Here is a 19,831-nt window from a genome sequence, read left to right as displayed (position 1 = left end):
TGTTTTATTTCTTTTTCCCTTCAGTAAAATCCCATAGTAACCTGTTTTGTATTATCGTTGTTATTTTACTCAGCCCACTGACCTTGTGAATGTGCAAACCCCACGTAAGGGCTCCAGGTTCTCCAACACTGACTTATCAGGAATTCACTTGGGAAAGGCCCTCACTCCGGTGCAGTGTGCGGAGGAGCTGTGAGTGTTGGTGCGCAGAGGGGCAGGATGCAGGACTTCTTCGTGAACACAGCAGGTGGGGCTGAGGGCCTGGCTGTACTGGGTCTGGCTGGGATGTTAACTTTCCCTGCAGCAGCCCATAGAGTGCTGTGCCCTGCACTTGTAGCTGGAACAGCAGTGGTATCACACCGGTGCTGTGTCTGGTGCTGAGCGGTGCTGGCACAGCATCACGACCCTTCCAAGGGGTGGGCAAAAAGTGAGGAAGAAACATCACCAGGGCAGCTGACCTAAACCAACCAAAGGGATATTCCATACCATACGGGGTCATGCTCAGCAATAAAAGGTGGAAAAATGAAGGAGAAGGGAGGGGTGGGCTCTCGTGACAATATCTGTCCTCCCAAACACTGGCTATGTGCGTTGAGGCCCTGCTTCAAAGAAGTGGTCAAACATCACTCATTTGTGGGAAGCAGAGAGTAATTTCTTTCCTCTGCACATCCACACAGCCTTTATTTATTTTTTTTTCCCCCTTTTCCCCTTTCCCTCTTTTCCCTTTGGTTTAATTGTTTAATTAATAATAATCTTTCCTTAATAGTTATTTTTCCCTTTAATTCAAGTATCCTTATCTCAACCCATGAGTTGTTCTTTCCTTTACTTCTTCCCCTCCTCTTCTGAAGAGGGGGAGTGAGAGAGAGATTGTGGGGGAGTTCAGCTGCCTAGCACGGTAAAACCACCACCCTAGCTGGCACAAGGAGGAGGAGGATCCAGCTGGTGGGCAGTGGGGATGCAGCACTGAGTGCTGGTTCGCTCAGGTGCAGCTCTGGGCTTGGGCGCTCACACCAGCATCCCACGGCTGCTGCAGCAGCAGCACAATGCCCCATGCAGGGCCGAGCCCCTTGTCCTTTGGAGGATTTCCAGCCCCGTTGTGGGAACAGATAGGGTGGAGAGACCTGGTCAGCAGAGAGGATGGCTCTTATATAAGTGACTCGCTAACTTCCCCAGTCTTCAAGAAAAAACAAAGTAGCAGCAAAAGAGATTGGAGACTACAGCGCAGAAGGGAAGTAAGGCCCCTGCTTGTTTCAATCCAGCTTGTTACAGCAGATGCTACAGCCATCGGCTGTCTCTAATAGCACGGCTGTGGGAGCTGTGCCAGTTCAGCTAATGCTCCCTGTAAGCAGTGATGATCTCTGCATCCAGTGAAGCCTTCCACTCTACAGGCACCTCCAGCAATGGGCAGAAAGCTGCGAGCTCTCACGATGAGAGGAACTAAGCAAAGCATAACAACATCCCAGGAACATAATGATACTTGGCATGGGGGAGGAAGTACAAAGAGGCAGCAGACTGGAGATTTCAGAAACAGCAGCAGCCATAAGTGTGACCCCAGCAGACTCCATGGCATGAAGAGTGCTGCCCCTTGCTTTCTGTAACAAGCAGGAACATTCTCTGCCTAATTCTCTGAGTGGGATTTGGAGACAGTAAGAATTTATTGTTCATTGGTTTTATGGTGCTTCTGTAGGTTCAATAATTCAGTTTATAGCTGTATTGTGCAATTATATTGCTCATCGCCTTTGTCAACAAATCAGGACATTCAGAGTTCTGGCTTGACCGTGTGGGGTTTAAAAGCTGACCAGATAATGAGGACAGGGAAAAGGGATATGAAGGATAATAGTGCTGGTGCCATTGCTTCTCCATCGGTAAGTTCCCCAGCACAGGGACCTTCAAGCACTCACACCTGAGCCATGAAAACAGGCTCAATCTTGATGGTACCTGGAGGCAAATGAAGTGCCTGGCCCTCAGGCACCCCTCAAATGAGCACCCCGTGAATGGGCACCCCCCATCCTGGGGCTGCAGCTGCCTCTACCCCATGCACACCACCGCTGGCTGGGAGCTGAGCCCAGCAAAGGGGCTAAATGCAGCCCTACTGCACCCCCTGAGCCAGGGTTTCACTGCAGGGAACACATCAGGTGGCCAGTGGGAGTGGAAACAATCCCCTATATCACTGTGCATCAGTTACAGCCGTGCTGCAAGCCATGACTTGCAGGACAGCCCGTGGGGACGCAGCTCCCACACCGAGGGCAGGCAGTGCTGGAGGAGCTGCCCTGCCCCAGCCGGTGCTGTCGGGGGCTGGCACCAACAGCAGGTCTGTGTGGAGTGCACAGTAAGGTGGGAGAATTAAACTTACTCTAATAAATACCCCAGGCTCATCACTGACATGATGGGTATTCAAGCAACTAATTTTTTTTTTTTTTAAGTTTCCCAGCTCTCAAAGGCACAACTTGCTTGAAAAACTCTAGCTTCTAGTTCTCAGCAGCAGAGTGAATATATCTTCTCTTCATGTTCTCCAGTCAGGTACTGAACAGATTTAAGAATGGATTAATCCACTCTTGTCATTTCTAAGTTCAACATTGCTTAGTCTACACAAAAGACCCCTGGAGAAACAAGTTGATACCAGGCAGCACCTACACTTGCATGTTCCTTATGCTGTGCATGTGATGAGACTGACCTGCTGTGCCAGGGAAGGCAGCTCTGATGCATCCTGAGGGCACGGACAGACCCTGAGGTCAGGAGTCAGCAGGCTCCAGCTGGTACAGCATCATCCTGAGCAAACACACACAGCTCACTGCACCTTTCCTGCCCAGGTTAGGCAGGCCAGCACACAACGCAGCAGGGCAGTGGAAGGCTAGGACCATCCAAAGGGTTTGAGTAGTGCTGCTCAGAGCTGCTACACTGCCTTCTGCGTAAGGACCTCAAGAGACGGGGGAGATGGGGCACGGAACAGATCTCTAGCTATTCCACATTCCTTAATTATTTCATAATAGCGTCTTTAATGCATCTTAGAAGCTTGGAAAGATTCCTTTCATGCCTAATTGCAAAGCTTTCTGAGAAAGCAATCACTGCTCAGAGGCATTTTCCAAGGATTTTTCTGTCTTTCGCCTTTGTAACATCAGTCAAGCAAACCACTATTCAGCCATCTCTGTAGTCTGGCTCCTTTTTAACCTCTCCTGTAAAACCCTTGGATATTATTATCCTTTCCCTATTTGTTCATGTCTTACGAGTACAGATGCTTATTTGGAGCTTGCATTAGTGCACCCGCTACACAAAGACGACATGAAAGGAGCAAAGAGAGCAGCTAAGTTGAAAGTCTCTTGGATGGGCTTGGAAGTTATTTGTTACCAAATGAGAAGCAATCTTTCATCTGCTTTCACCTGGCACTGCTCCGCAGTGGTGGGGAGCAGAGGAGGAGGGCAGGCATCCAGCCGCAGGTGAGCAGTCTCTGCCGATGGCTCTGGCTCCTGTCAGATGGGAGAAGGCTCCCCCAGGGAGTGCATTTGAACACTTTATCCCCGTGCTGCAGCACTACAAAGACTCACGCTGAGCAGAGGCATTTTCACCATGTCAGTCACTCCTCCTGGCTTACAGGAACAGTAAAGTCAAGTCTAATACCCCCGCTGCGCGCGGGCGCGCTCGCACACGGCGCCAGCAGCAGCTGCGTGCCTGGCTCCCCGGGGTGGCCGCAGCACCAGCAGGAGCCCCAGCCACCACGGGCACCTACTGAACGGCCAAACTACAGGAAGAACAAAGCTTCCCTCATGCCCAGGTCAGCCTGGCACCAGGCTGGAGGGACAGGCAGGGCTGGCTGAGGAGGGGCAGCAAGAGGAGCCTCATGCAGGCTGTGGGAGCTGTGCCCCCGCAAGCGGGGACGTGATGTTCCCCATCCCTCACACCACTGTGGCATCGCAGACCTCCTGGGAGTAAACACAGCAACCATGACCTTTTGAAGCTTGTCTTCCTCTGTGTAATAGTTGTCTCTAATCGTGCAGCCGTTAATTGCTTTGTAAGAAGCATGCTGCTCAGCCAGTGGGAGTTGGCCACAGCGGCTCCGCTGCCCGGGAGGGTGGTTGTGATCTGTGGGTCTGAGCCCGGAGACACCCCCTGCATGGGATCAGGCCCCCTGAAAACAGAGGGGTGAAAGGGGACTGGGTTACTGCATCTTACAATGGTGGTGCCCCAAGGGACATTAACTCTCCTCCCAAACTTCTCATTTAGCTTAATTTGTCTGCATTGTGGCTGGAAAGCCAGCTGGTGGTTCCTCAAAGTATTTCATGAGTACTCCTCAAGAGCTGCTGGGCCAGAAGCACCCAGAGAGACAGCCTTAATGCCTGTCCTGTGTGCTTACACTTCTGCGGAAAAACATGGAGACCACGTTCAGTTATGGTGCTGTCAGGTGTGTCACCTCTCCCCGTAAGTAAACTCTATGTCCCATCACAGGTGCAAACACAAGACCAGATCAGGTTCACAGCTCAGAGGAGGTGAGCAGAAATATCAGTGCGCCCCAGCATGTACCATAACCATGGGACATGGCACTGCTCTTGCTTCAGCCCCTGCACAGGGGCTCAGAGAAGGGGCTGGAGGCTGCGCAGCACCCTGTGTATTCTCCTGATCTAGAGAACCAGTGATGGTGGGGATTTTATTCTGATGAGGTGTGGATGAAGTGAGGGGAATTGTGGTCACTCTGATAACTCTTGCTGTACATTTAAAACCCAACCTGTAGCATTGCTTTTCCCACTGCATCTTTTCATAAATGACAGATCAAAAGCAAAAAAGCAAAACACAGGAATCATAAGAATGGCAAACCCACACTGGGTCCTTGCACACAACCCAGTGAAGTTTGATCTATTATCAGACCATTACCCGACCACACTGTGACAGGGCACAGTGACAGTCAGACCCTTCAGATTTCCCTGTGATCTGTCAAAAGAGATAGCTGATCTGCTGCTCAAGGCGTCACACACACCTGGCACACAAAACCACAGCCGGCACCAGCTATGCCTCTGTTGAAACCACACACAGAAGATACATTGCTAGCAGTTAGGCTGTTACAAATACAAGCTCAGAAAGCCAGGATTTTGAGAAATGTTCTTGGACAACAAACATAGGTCCACCGAGCATTACTGCTTTAAATCTGATGAGGATCTCCTAATGCTCTCTCCCTTCCCCGTCACCACCTGGCTGGGTTTCCTGATGAAGCTGCACAGCAGATCGAGGAGGAACATCCCTGGAGATGGCCATTGCCATCTGACTTCTGCTTCTCCAGGCTGCTCATCAACTCTGCCTTCCAGGTGCTCCTAGTCTGCCTGGATATGGTTTCAAAACCCAAAGGGAAGGTTTTTTTTTTTTTTTTTTTTTTTTTTTTTTTTTTTTTGGTTTTTTTTTTTTTTTTTTCCTGTTCAAGCTTTTTTATTTCTTGTTTATCTGTTCATTTTAGTTTGGAAAGGAGACAAAGCAAGGCAAGGCCCCCCCAGGTCCGCAGGGCATGAGAAATGGAGTCAGTGCCAGCCTCCCAACCCTGTCAGCATTGCAACAGCCAGGAGCACTCAAACATACCATGAATGCCGACTCTTTACCTCCTACATGAGACCAGTACCACACCAGCCCATGGGCCCTAAGGCAGGAGGGAGCAGCTGTTGCCATACTTTGAGCTTTTAGCCAGGGCCAGATCCCAAAACCTCTCATTTGTCCAGGAGTTTTCATCACAAATGCGGGAAGCTTCTCAGCTGGCATGCCTCTGTGGGCTTTGTCAGTCACCCTAACGCTCATGCATTGTAGAGTTGGTCCAGAAGTTGAAATAACAGTCAGCAGTGGAATTAGAAAAAAGGGAAAGAACATGGTGATGATATTCGAAAAATGAAAGCATTCAGTCACGAGGCCAGAAAGATTTGCATCAGAGGGAGCTCGGAATAGAAGTGGAGCATCACAAGTTTTGGCCACTGGAGTACTACAGAGATTTAACAACCCAAGTGTTTTCACAGCCAGCTCTAATAGCCAGGTCTTAGCCTCTTTGTAGTTACTCTGTAGTCAAAGCACTTCATACAGATTTTTCTTCTACAAGTCCATCAAGTGCTTCACCTGGACCAGCTCCAGGGGTGAAGGTCCCACCAGACATCACAAAGCTGGTTTTGGAGAACACTTAGTTGAGCGAGATCTGCAGGAAGCTCTCCACTTATATTAGTGTCATCCTTCACCTTGATGATAACTAAAAATAAAGTGCTGCAATAATCAACTAGATTGACTAAGACAGATGCAGCTTTTAACATGTGTACTGTAATTAACTTACACAAGGCTAGAAAGCTCCATCTCAGCCTCTTCCCACAGTGGAGTAAGTTTGGCTTTCTAATAATAGGAGCTGGTAACACATGTTGAATTATAAAGTAATCAAAGTTGGTTTTGGCAGGAACAATCTAGATTTGTCGTGCTTCCATTTAATCTCCAAGTCTGACAGGCGCTCATTTCCCAATGGACCTGCTGCTTTGCTCTTAGCTCCTTCTGAATCTTTCTTTTCTGGCATAAGGTAGGGCACAAATTCTTCGTGCGGGGAGGGGAGGATTGCTTTCTCTGACTGTCCTCTTGACAATGCATGTGCTGACTCGCTCTCACTTGCCATATGGTTTGCACACACGAGGTAGGAGCCATACACACACATCGCGGCTGATCTGGATGCACGTTATGTGTGCACACCCACACAAAAGCTGGCGCAGCTATAAACCGTACACTACGGAGTGGCCTGGCCCTGAACTGTCACATATGGGATTACACAGGGCTGTCTGAGCATCCTCTTCCACTTTTGCAGCCCGCATGCATGCAATACTGTGCAGTATCCTTTCACTGCCTTTCGCTGCTGCTTGCATAGACGTCCCTTGTTATTCTGGGACACAGCGTTGGCAGTAAATGCACTTTCTAGGTTATCATCTTTCTTCAAAAATTCTCTCCTAGTCTCAAGTTTCAGATCGTGAATCTGATCAGCCTTAGCACCCTTCATGGTATCCCAGACATCTCAGGATCACCTCTGGTACCACCAGCTCCCTCCTGCACCCCAGACCTCCTCCGTCTATGACTCCTCAGCTGTGCTCTCCTTTCTTACTCCCTCATCCCTTGCTTGGCCAAACTGCATCTCTAGGCAGTGACTGAGCAGGACTGCTGCTCGGGCAGCCAGTCCCTTGCTGTCTTTGATCTCATCAGCTCAGCAAACTTCTACACTAGCCAGGTGACAGGAAGTGTCACTTCATGTAGGCTAAACCCCATAGTGAACTTTTAATTTGGGATACTAAACCATGTCCTGTGCCCTCTCACCTTTTTGATAATGTTTCTTGTCACGTTAAGAAGCCCATAATGCCCTCGCATCTCTAGTCTTGTCACAGTGACCCTCCCTCATACATCCCAGTGTGTGCAGAGCATCCCAGAGGGAACACCAGAGCTGTCCCTCTTTGTCTCACCACTTCAGATCAGCTGGATTCACAATAACTGACCCTCATTCTACTTACACATTTGCTGCTTCCATTTCCCTGTGCTCTTAAATTTGCAGAACAATTATCCCCATCTGACTCCCCATTGTGCACAAACAAAATGCACCTCCACAATAACACTTGTGTGCTACTTGTGTGTGTGTACCAACAGCTGTGAAAGTCCTCATTCCTGAAGGGGCATCCCTAAGGCAGAAAAGCTCAGCTGTGCTGGGCCAGGAGCACGCTCATGCAGACAGCCCTCAGCTGCAGAGACCGCACCTCCCAAAGCCAAGTGCTCAACAAGCACCATGTGCAGAGCCTTCAGGTCACTGCACGCACAAGGGAGCACCCTCCCAGCCTGCTGCACCTCCACAGGTTCCTATCTCTGGGGATATCCAGCTTTGCAGACCTGATGGGGACAGCCAGCACCCAAAAGCCTCACCTCAAGTTCTTTTAAATGTTAACTTGGAAGTGAGCAACAGGGAATTTATTCAGATGCAGTTGGAGTCTAAACTTGCGCTTTTTTTTTTTTTTTTTTTTTTTTTAAATCTCATCTGGATGAGAGAAAATTTTTGCCCATGTCCACAATGTGTAGCCCTGACCTGGCTTCTCCAAGCACCATCTGCCTCCTCTGACATCTGGGGAGGTGGAGATCCACCAAGCAAACTGTGCCCTGCATGGACAAAGGTACAAATCGTGTTTTCTGAGTGCCTGCTCCAGTGCAGACTCAAATTCAGCCTTGAATTTGCTTTGGTGTGAGACCTAGCCTACCTCTTGCTGCTTACCTGTTATTTATTCTGTCTGGCCATTATGCCATGCAGCGGTCACTCACAGCACATGTGCAGTGCTGAGAAGAGGCAGTCCAAGAGGATTGGAGGGAGTAAATCAGTGTAATTTTCCTTCTGATGTATTAAATAAGAAGAAGGCATAAAGCAGAAAAGCATTCTTGTAATGGGAGAAAAGGACACGCGCAGAGACGGAGAGGCTGGCTGTAACCATGTTAACTAAACAAGCCCTGCAGAGTTTACCGTCCCTCATGACTTTCATCCCTTTCTGTTGAGCTTCCTAATGAGGACACATGACTTTGCTTCGCTCTCAGCTGAACTGAAGTGACGTGATGCAAATCAGGTTTGCTCCTGTCTGCTTTCTGCATTAACAGCAGCAACAGGGAGGTTGTATCCCTGACGCCCTCATTAGATGCAGCACCACCAGCCCTGGGCAATCTGGTTGCTTGCTTCACTGTGCTCAGGCACAGCCAAGGAAGGAGGGCTTAGCAACAGGGCCTGAGTGCTCTGAGACCATCGGAGAAATGAGCCCCATGAGCAGACACGAGTTTCTCAGCTGGCCCCAAAAGGCAACAGCTCCCTTTGCTGCAGCAGCCTGCGTGCTGGGGAAATAGCCCAGAGGTCTTCTGCTGCGCATCAGAGGGGCTCTGTGTGGTGCCCCTGCTACAGCTGCCTGTCCTCCCCCTTCCCCATAGGAAAGAGCAACCTCATGGGGAATCCAAAGCCAGAGGACCCTCTGCTTCCTGATCCAGCCTGCTCCTGTGCTTCCCCAGGGCTTTATTTACAGCTCTGCTCTTCACCACAGATGAGTGCTGTGAACTGTGCTGTAATCCCCTGCAGCTTTCACTGAGACGAGGAGCAACTGCCTCACATATGAGAAGGTGGTCAAAAAATTGGAGAAAGATGGAGAAGTGAGCACACCATGTCCCCACTGCATTGTCAGTACCCAGAAGGTGCCTTTTCAGGTCACACTGGAAACCAAATGCTGCATTTCAAAGCACAATGTTTTGATTCAGACTAAGTGCACGCACCTAATTAAAACAAAGTGGTGGTAGTTTGCTTGCAGCAGATAAGGAAGTCTTGAAGATGGTCAAGTTGCATGGCATTGAACTTGCCTGTTACACAACATACAAGGTGCTGGACATTTTTGGCATCCCTTGAGGCACAGCCAGCAGCACAGTACCAGCATTTTCTGTATTGCAATTTATATGCATGATTTTAAAAATTTCTTATTTCAATTGAATCAGAGCAAGTTTGCATCCAAACATTTTTACCTGAAATCTTTGCATAAGTAATGCAAATGTAATTCTCCCAACTCTCTTTCAAGCTGGGAGAGAAGCAACGTTGCTCTTTCCTCACGTTTGTGCCTTTGGACAAAGGGTAAACCTAAAACAAATTCCAGCCCATCCAAATGGGGGTTAGATCCATAAAGGGAAAAGCTGAAATGGAAACACGTGCCAGAGACCCTGGCTGCTCTGACTTGATTTTCCAAATGGTGCCAGGTAGGAAACACTGCTCTGAATGCTTTTTTCAGTGATTTCTAGAAGACAACCCATACCCGCAAGTGTAATGCATGCGTGGTGAATGCCCAGGCAAACGGCCATTTTAACCTTCACGCATGTACTCTAGCTCTTTATTGTAAGCTGCTGTTTTTCCCTCATGTTTCTCACTGCAGGTAAGCAAAGTTAGCAGGAAAGCGGTGTTCAGGAGGCTGACCAGGCCAACGCTGTAGCTGGAGCGTTTTGTATTCAGTGAGACTCTTCCCCTCCAGTGATTAAGATCAGCAGGGAAAACCTGCGTACCTGGACCAGAATATTTCTTGGGTGAGCATAGTCAGGACTGGTCTTGGCAGCTGATCCAGAAAGAACCTCATGCCCAAAGGGAGGGCACAGCCCTGCGCAAGCAGTACCAAGTCACAGCTCACTAGCCTGGGGCTGGTGGCTGCAGGGGGAAGAGGCACAGAAACCAGTAAAAAGGCAAGGGAACAGAGAGTAGAGACTGTGCTGGTGGGCTGAACCACCAGAGGTGGCTGGGGACCAAGAACCAGCTCAAGGACAGGCTGGACCCCAGACAGTCCCATGTTCCCAGAAACAGGGATCTCACAAAGTGCTCCCATGGGAGGGCAAGGGGCAGCTCCCCAGGATGAGCTGGAACAAGGGACTTGCCAGCACCAAGAAATAGCAAACTTGGCACTTGGAAATGCCATGTCCAGCTGCTGCAACGGGATCCCCAGCCTGGAGGGTACAAGAACCCTATTGGTATTCTTTACCACACTCTCACCCAGGCATAATCATAACCTCTGAATACTTGTTCCAGTGGAATTACCCCTCATGTTAAGATTATAGTGTGCAGCTGTAAATGCAACAAAATTTGGCTGGCTGCTTTTTCTGTAACTCCAAGTTCTCAAAACACAGTCAAAGCCACTTTCAGCTAGTTTCACTTAAAGAAAGTCTAGCAAACCTGTGAGTTACACACAAAATGCAAGCCATAAACCATCAAAGGTTCTGTTAGAGGGTTGGTGAACTTTAGCAATGCCTTTGATGAAAATGGTCTGAGTTTCAAGTGTGTAATGAAACCCCAAATCATTCAAGTTTCACATGGTTGCAAATATTTCTCACAGTTCTGATCAAAGGTGCATTCAGCAGGGAAGAAGCTTTGATTTTGCAGTACAGGGGATGTGCTGAAATTTTCAAAGCCAGGCCCTGGGATTTAGATGAACAGTTCTTCTTGGAAGCGATGCAGCTAAACTTAGCAACGCTTAGGGGGAAGTTACATGAAGATGGCATATTTGGATTACTCCTGTTACCCCTAACCCCCTTCCCAGGGGGGACTTTTAATCCCCCACGCTGACATTCAGGAGGCTGCATGCCCCCGCAGTGTGCTCGGGTTCAGCAGCTGCCCTCCCTACGTATCTATTTCTAATGCTCTTCCCTGATTTCACTCCATCAGCTGCCAACATTCCTGCTCCGCAGCACTTCCGAGGAAAAGCTCAAGTGTGTTTTGGGGAAGAGGTGTTAATGCTGTAGGACTAGTTGCTGACCCCCACAGCAACAGGGAGATGTGGGGGCCACGCAGCACAGCTGGGGAGGTTTCTCCAGTGTCTCTATACAGTCCCACCACCGCCCTGTGCCTCCCTGGCCAGCACCACCCTGGGAGAAATAGGAAAGCAGCTGCATCTTTCACTGCAAATGACAAGACCCAAATCCCCCTGGAGCCAGAGGCATATGTAAATGTCTGGTTTTAATACCTCTGCCTCGCTGTGAAGTCTTCATTTGTGACAAAGATTTCCATAGCAACAGACTGATCTTGCTAGGAGGACTGTGGTCCCCTTGGAAGAGCAGGTGGAAGGAGGGAATAGAGGAAGCACAGCGCTGCTCAGAGAAGTGGATGTAGGTATTTACGTAACCAGAGTACAGGCTTCAGCGCTTCAAAACTCCCCCAAAAGAGTTCACCAAAAGAACTATGCAAAGGGCACTCTGAAGGCATTACACAGACTCTGCACAAGCCACATCTCCCCACCTGGAGCACAAGGATCCTGATGCTGCTCTCCTCTGCTGTGACTCCTTGTCTCCGTCAAGGGGCCTGGTACAGGTACCTGAGGCCAAGAAGCAGCTTTGGGTGCTGCTGCCCTCCAGCTAGAGGTATGCAAAGCAGAGGAGAGATTACACGCCAGGCATCAGCAGGTGCTCTTATCGCAGCCCTGCCAGATATTTGCTCTATCCCCAGATCACCCTACTATCATATTTCTGTCCTCCACAGGCAGCAGCTACTAACACTGACCCACCAGGCTGTTCCATAATTAGCCACAAGCTAATCAATGTTTAGATACTGCTTTTAAATCCTTAGCTACTTAGCTCTATGGCAATGCAGAGCTGTGTCATGCTGATAGATCCAACTCTGTTAGACCAAAGACACATTGCTGGGCCCACAGATGCTATTTTTCCCGAAGAAAAACCCATTTTACAGGCAGTCTGGCATAATATAGTGATTTATTCCCACATCCAGCTTCCAACCAGTACAAATAATATGCACATGCATTACAGAGCCATCGGCTGCTTCCTAAGAGGTAATAACAGTGTTTGGTCAGAGGGGGCTGGGGCAGCCAAGGACTTTTAAGGAAGCAGCAACTTTTTCTTTGCAATGTGTTTTGCCTCCTGATAATTTTATTATTTTCACTGAGATATTACAGTAAGTGGCTTGGTAGCACCTTGTGATTCTGACAAATAAATCACATCACAGCAATTTAAGTGCAGAGGTAGCACCTTTGGCTGGCATATTTCACTTTAATGTGTCTAGAGGCATTTACGCAGAAAGCCCTGCAAAGGCAGAGCAGATTCTTTTCCTCCTGTCTATGTAATTCCCTACTCTGTTGTTTTTATCACCCAGATAAGAGGCTACTGTTACAGGAGGTTCAAAGACTCGAAGCTCCAGGGGGAGAGAACAAGATCCAGCATCACAGAAAACTTTAGTGTCTTTGGCTTTAGTATTAGATGACTTAACACTTCACCCAACGATATCAAAACCCACCCTGCCTGAAATTCAAGCCTATTAAAGCTCTTCATGGTTTCTGAGACAGACAGATGTTTCTAAGAGCTTTTCCTACTCAGATCGCTCTAAAGTCCTGAATGATTTCATTTCTGAAGGCAACATCCCTACAAGCATTACCATTATTCTCTTTACTTTACAAAAGCAAGTAGAGGATGCCCTGAAACAACACACTCAGTTTTTGGACAGCTGATTGAGTTAGCTTATTTATAAATGATTCCTACGTAAAACTGGTCTTGTTCCTTCTACCAGCAGCATCCACCTACCAGAAGAGCCCTGCTGCTTTTCTCTTCTACCCCTCATCTCTCCCAAAACAGAAAGTTGAGTTAAACAGTACCAGAAAACTACCCCCACAGAAAAAAAAACCCTAAACACAGGGAACGCTACATTACCACCCCACCTTGCAAAGCCTTAACGCAGACTTACTACCTCAGCTGTTGTGCCTGCAGCAGCTCAAAAGATACTAGCCTCCCCATCTCAGAGCAGCACACTGAACACAAAACACCTCTCTCCTTATACCAGCAAACCTACAGGCATTTTAGGATCCAACCTCTTATTCCTCATGAGGGTAAACAATCAGCTTCTTGTCCAATTTGCTGAATTTGATATTTTCTCCCCCTGCATGCAAGCAAGCTGTTAATTATTTATAAGCCTGTCTGTAATGCTCTAGTTTACATGCTGGAATTTACATGATTTATTAAACAAAATAGCATTTAAAAAGAACTCCTGTCATAGATATGTTATCCTTAAAGGAAACCAGACATTTTTTACTTAAGAAAATAACTAAATTGAGGAATTGCTTAAAAGAAGATGCCTTCTTTTGTTTACAGACACTTACCCACTTAAATAAATCATATCCCTCCTCCCTCTCATTCACAGGTTTTGCGATGAAGTCTCATTAGTTGACTAACCTTTGTGAGTACGTTGGTGTCGCAGCAGCAACTGCTTCATGAAGAAGATTATGCATTAATCATGAATTCCTAAGTGACTGTCTTAAAAAACTGGGAAGGTCAGCTGGTAACTGTACATTGATTAGTGGCCCAGAAAGCACAACAGTGGGAAATTAAAGGGGTATTTGACCCTTGTTAGGTGTTGTTTTTTAACCCAAATTTACTTACTTTTTTTCCCCACCACCACGAAACTCAGATTTGGTCTGACAAAATATTTCATATTGATCATCATGCATTTTTTTTTCCCAATAAAAACCCTTAAGAATGTTTTTTTTTTTTTTTAAAAAAAAAAAAAAAAAAAAAAGAGAGAGAGAGATTTCATTTTTCTATTCCAATTTTTCTTGAAACAATATCCCATTCAGAAGAAAAGTGCTGCTGCTAGTTCCTAGATGTTATTCACTACAGAAACAGACTGTGATGCTGTAAAGCCTGACCCGTTTCTCCCTGGGAAATACTCCATCCCCCTCACAGCTGGACCTTCTGTATATTCAGAGTCAGAGTCCTGAGCCTCCAAATTCAACCAGATGAGCAGTGTCTCCTAAGTAGAAATAAAGCTTAATGCATTTAAGGCTGAGTCAAAATGGTTGAAACTGAACTTCAAATAATAAACATATCAATCATTTTTCCTTCATTGGATTACACCTGTATCAATCATGATCTTCACAGCAACCACAGAAACATTGCTACTACACTTTCAACATTGCTTTATGTATCAGTGTCCTTGTACTTGGCTCTGGAGACCTGCAACCTCTAACTCATCTTTTGTCAGGTAAAATGACAGGTTTTAATTTCCTTTCTTGACAAGCGGATATGATCCATAACTGCTAAAACAGTAGGTTCGTTTGTGAATGCAGGGAATTATGTAATTTAGTAGAAAATACCCCCTAAATCCAGTAAATAACAACAATTTTGCTATATGTAAAAGCTAGATATATTCAAATAGAAATAAAGTTCACATTTGGGCAGTGGTGGTAATTAGATTATGGACTCAGGTTACTGAGAGATGGATACAGAGTCTTTGAACTGAGGCCCTGTGTCCTTTTCCAACACACATTCTGCTGCCAGTCACTGGCTTTGATGTAGAAATCCTGGTGTGAACTTTGCTTGCCTGGGTTATCAGGAAAATCAAGCCAGATAATCACAATGGTCCATTTTGGCCTTAAAATTCTTGACAAGCCAAAGCTGTGAATCTGAGTATGAATTTTTTGGCACTGACATTAACATCTCTCTTCTCCTGGGGAGTTGAGCTATGGAAATTCTTGACAGCAACTGAATCGGCACAGCAGCTCACACCAGAGTAAGCATCTGTGGAGAATTCTTTGAGCAAGATTATTGCAAAATATTGCTGTGCGTCATGTTAGGGATATAATCAAGAGGTTTATTCCTTTCTTTTTGACTGTTGACAGTAGAGGAACGCTCGCAGCCCACTCGCTCGCAGCATGGCTCCCCTCTGATTTTGGGAAGGCTGGAAATAGCCCAACTAATGGAGTGACTCCAGGCTTTTGTGAGAGTGAATGGAGTGAGACTCCAGCCTCAAGGGATGCAAAAAATAACCCATGTTTTCCTTGAGTCTCACAATACAGGAGAAAGATGTGTGTATAATCACAGATAAGGACGTGCATCTATTGTGAGACTCGAGCAGTCCCCAGGTGCATGAGATAAAGCTGTGCCTACTCCTACTCTGTAACTGTCGAACCCAGGCAGGGGCCCAAGAGCCCCTATAGCCTTAGAGGACAAAGGGACACAATGCAACAGACATGACGTGGGAAACAAACCTTACTGAGTGAAGAAATGGGTCCCTCCTGGATTGCAGCATTTGTCAAACCAGAGAGTTGCCACCTGCTTCTCTTCTCTATTTAATGAATATTCCCTGAACAAAAGAAAAGGATGAGCAAATCAGCTTTACATGAAAAAGAAAAAATATCTTCTGACATCGTCATCTTCTTCCCCTGTCCACAAGTAGCTGTGTTTAGGATTTGTGAATAGGAACTCCCCCTTTGAGTGGGGAGTTCCCCTTTTTGGTTTTGTTCCTGCAAAACCAGCAGCAGCGACATGAGCTTCCCCTCTGACTCCCTCTGCATGCCTGAGCTGTTACCTGAATGCCCCATCTCCTTAACAAGATGGGAGCTTGGCATCTTGGGCTCAGATAATTCTTGGCCTGGACATCAGGGGTGTCAGACAGATCATGATAGCTTATTTGTAATGAATGTAATAAAAATCTGAGAGCACCGCTATATGCTGATGGCTTCTGAGCTTCCAGCAAATGGCCTGGGCCTGCGGTCAGCAAGAACTCCGGAGAGTCACTGGGAGCTTCTCTGCCAACCCCAGGGGGCATTGGATTGGATTTGTAAGGTGATACCACAGACATCTGCATCCTGTAAAACTCTTCTTTCTGTATGACCTGTAGCCCCCAAGAAGTGCTCAGGAGATGCTCTGCAGGCTCAAACCCTTGCTGATCCAGGCTGGGACTAGGTGGAGATGGGAAAGCTGAGAAATGTGTTTCTCAGTCCTAGACCTCTGACCCTGCTGATGGTTTGCTCACTTTCTGAACATGTGGTTTGCATTTATAAGGCTTCCCTCACTTGCAGTCATTTGTCCTCCTCCCTGGGTAGTCAAAGGACCTGTCTCAGGCTGGTTTTATGCAGGCTTTTATTGTCAGACCAGACCCTTCCTGCAGCCTCCAGGAGGGAAAATTCTCTGAGAGGTGAGGAAAACTGGAAGGTACCATTATGTCACCTCACACCGGGAGCCTTGAGAGGCCAGCAGAGACCCCCAAGATCAGTGCCAGGTTGATGCCTTTATGAGCAGCTTGTCTGGAGCAGGCATTACCCTATCACATTGTTCTACGATGCACACATAAAACAAAGCTGCCCTCCTGCTCTGCATGGCTGGAGCAGCTTTCCCCTCAGTGAGAGCACTGAGTTGGCAGAGAGAGAGAAAACGAATGCAGAAGTTGCTTTGGACTCCAGCTTCTAACATTGTCTTTGGAGCTGAATCCTCCTTGTCCCTGCACCGTTGGCTTGAGTTTACACAGGGTCTGCTGATTCTTCATCTCATTTGCTTCAAACACGGGATTACGCAAAGCATTCAAAATCAGAAACAACCACCAAAAAAAAAAAAAAAAAGAAAAAAAGAGAAAAAGAAAAGCCCTCTGCCATTGAATAAACAAATACAGGCCTTTGCAGGGTGAAATCAATTCCTGTTAGTATTCTATACATGCAATAAAAGCAATTCTACTTAGCTCTAACTTAAATGCCACTGTATGTCACACTTTGCAGAAACTGATAGTTCCATTTTCAGCGTATTGATCTCCAATTAAATCAATGGCTTTGAGCAAGTCCACCTGTCCAATCCATAGAGCAGATTTGAGATACCCAATCTTCAGCAGGTGTGTAGAGAAAGGGCTGGCTGAAAATGTAATTGGAATTGGAGGAGTCTGTGGTGTGCTGTGCATGTATGCGGCATCTCCAAGCTCCAGGACAAAAGAGACATTTCTTTTGTTCATTGAGGAGCTCATTTCTGTAGGAGCGACCACAGATCCTCCCTAGCAGGAGCTTAGACACAAACAAGGGAATCTGTCCAGTGACAAATATGTACACTGGATGTGGCCAGCAACCTTCTTGAACAGCAGACACTGTGTGAGACCTCCTTTGAAAGACAGTCTTAAAACTCTTCTGGACCTCACATTCAGCAAAAGTATTACGTCAGTGCCAAACACTGAAAGAGCAGCTCACGCTGAAGTGCTAATATTTATTTATTTATTTTTTACAAAGCCAGGATCTTCTGTGTAGGATGTGTGTTGACCAGCTAAGCCTGCAAGATCAAGGGACAATATGTCAGGAGTGCTATAGTTAATGCACCCCTGGGACAAAGAGTCATCTTCGTTCCTTACTGAGGAGTGCATTTAGACAAGGGGGATACTGATGTCTTTCCTCAGAAAAAAGTCTGCCTGAACACATATACCTTAAAGTTTGCATAGAGAGTACTAGAATAAAGCAATCTCAAGTTGCTGACATAAACTAATCACTAATATAACTCCAATCCCACACTCACTGCTCGTTACTAAGCACCAGGCTGAATGTGGGCACTTGACACAGCAGGCAGCAGCAATCCTGGAGCCCTGGGCTGGAACCTTTGTGTTCCTGTTTGTTTGTTATTGTTGTTGTTGTTTTAAATAAATGTAGCAAGAAATACCAAAGGCTCCTAATAGTCGAGGCTGCATCTTATTAGAACACAAAAATAATAAAATGGAGCAAGACTAGCAAAATTAACTGTAGTCACACACACAAATCTCTCTTTCAAATTATATCTGATATTCTGGGTTGAAATAAATTCTTTGTGGGTCCTTCTTTGTCTGTCAGCTCTGCATCTGGGCTGTGAGCTGTTCCCTGTTGCAGGCCAGGAACTTCCCCATCCATCCCCTAGCCACGCTGACGGCTCTTCATCACCATCTCCTGTCCTCTTGCTCTTGGCACCATCTCCAAGCCAAAATGCTCTCAGAGATCTCCACTCCATGCACCAGTATCAAGGACAAGGAGATCAGACAGCCTTTCCCTTCCTGCCTGGTCATACCACCACTTTGGCAGGCTGTCTCTGTCCAGAGAATATGAACAAACAGTATTACTATCTGTCTCCTGCAGAGATGCACACAGACCCTCTTCTTACTAGGACATTCTCAGATTACGCAGACGTGACAACTAGAGGACATTCCCATACAGAACATATAATTATAGGGGTCAGCTGAAATTAGTGACAATCTTTAGCCCAGAAAAAGGCCGAGCAATTACCAAGGACCGTTTTGGATTGTCTCTTTCCTAGTGGGAGAACAGAAACACAGTGAACAAAAAACTTGCCTGTCTTGTCCCTTAGGGAGAGCAGGAAAAGAGATGATGCTTGAAAAAGGACTTCTGGGGGTTACATGGAATATCTGTTAAGGAGCATCTTTCCCTTCTCTGCTAGGCAAACTGGGAATGGAGCTGGTGAAAAACACTGAGGGAGAGGCAGAGAGTGCTCTGGAGGTGTTCACGATGGCTGAGTTTTAGACAACATGCTTTTACATCCTTCATTCACATGCCCCTGATGCTATGATGGGTTATATTTATCAAGCTCCTCTGACAGTCTCCTCTGGACTCTGACCATCAATTCATCTCCTTTCACCTGCTTCCAGTCACCTCCATTTTTTAAGAGCTGTCTGTCAGAGGAACACGTCTCTCTCTTCTGCAGAATTTTGTCACTTCTTTCCTTTTGTGTACAGACCCCTCAGAAGGTGAGATATAAAGTGTTGCTCTGCTCCCTCACTAGACCTTTAATCTACTGGGTATAAAGCCATCTCCTGGAATATGAACCCAAGACTGCCGTGTCCTAACCTTGTCTCTGTTAGGTCCCCTACAGCACACACAGGATGAGAGGATGGCTCCTGGTTTCCATGGACTTATGGGGAGGGGAGTTGCTGGGCGGTGTGCTTTCTGTGACTAGGTGGGCTGATGTGCCACACGAGGTACTCTGAGAAACAGGCAGCCCAGAGGCAGGCATTCTGTCCCTTTTCCTAGTTGCAAAACAGATGTGCTCACAGAGCCACGACAGGTCCATCACTGTGACAATGAAAACAGGGCAAGAAATGAACAGGGGGCTTCCAGCACCCATATGAAGCCACATAGAACAGGCTGCAGCCCATAAGAGCTCATTAGATTACGTGCAGCCTGAAAATGCCTGAATTTGTTGGCTGAATTGTGTTGACGTGGCCTGAATCAATACTGTTGTGAAGGTACAGCATGACATCCAACCTACTGAGTCCTTTCAGATCCGTGGTGGCTTTGCATTGTACCAGCCGTGGCAGTGCTGCTTCCTTGGCACAGTTCCTCTCCATAGGCATTGCCTTATCCCTGCATGCTAATCTCTAAGCCCTCCATACTCTAACATCCCTTGCACAGTAGTAAAGAATGGGCTGAGTGGCACAAGTATTTTGATCAAATATGTATGGAAGTAACTCTGATACATTTGCTATGTTCTTACATACCTGCCTTCAGCAGAGTCCCAGTTCAGCAAAGACTATCTCCATATTTTCAGAGACTTCCGTGCAATCGACATATTTCCTAGTAAATAAAGA

Source organism: Aythya ferina (genome assembly GCF_964211825.1).
Source record: "Aythya ferina genome assembly, chromosome: 16".
In the NCBI taxonomy this organism is placed as follows: Eukaryota; Metazoa; Chordata; class Aves; order Anseriformes; family Anatidae; genus Aythya; species Aythya ferina.
This window is presented reverse-complemented; position numbering follows the sequence as displayed.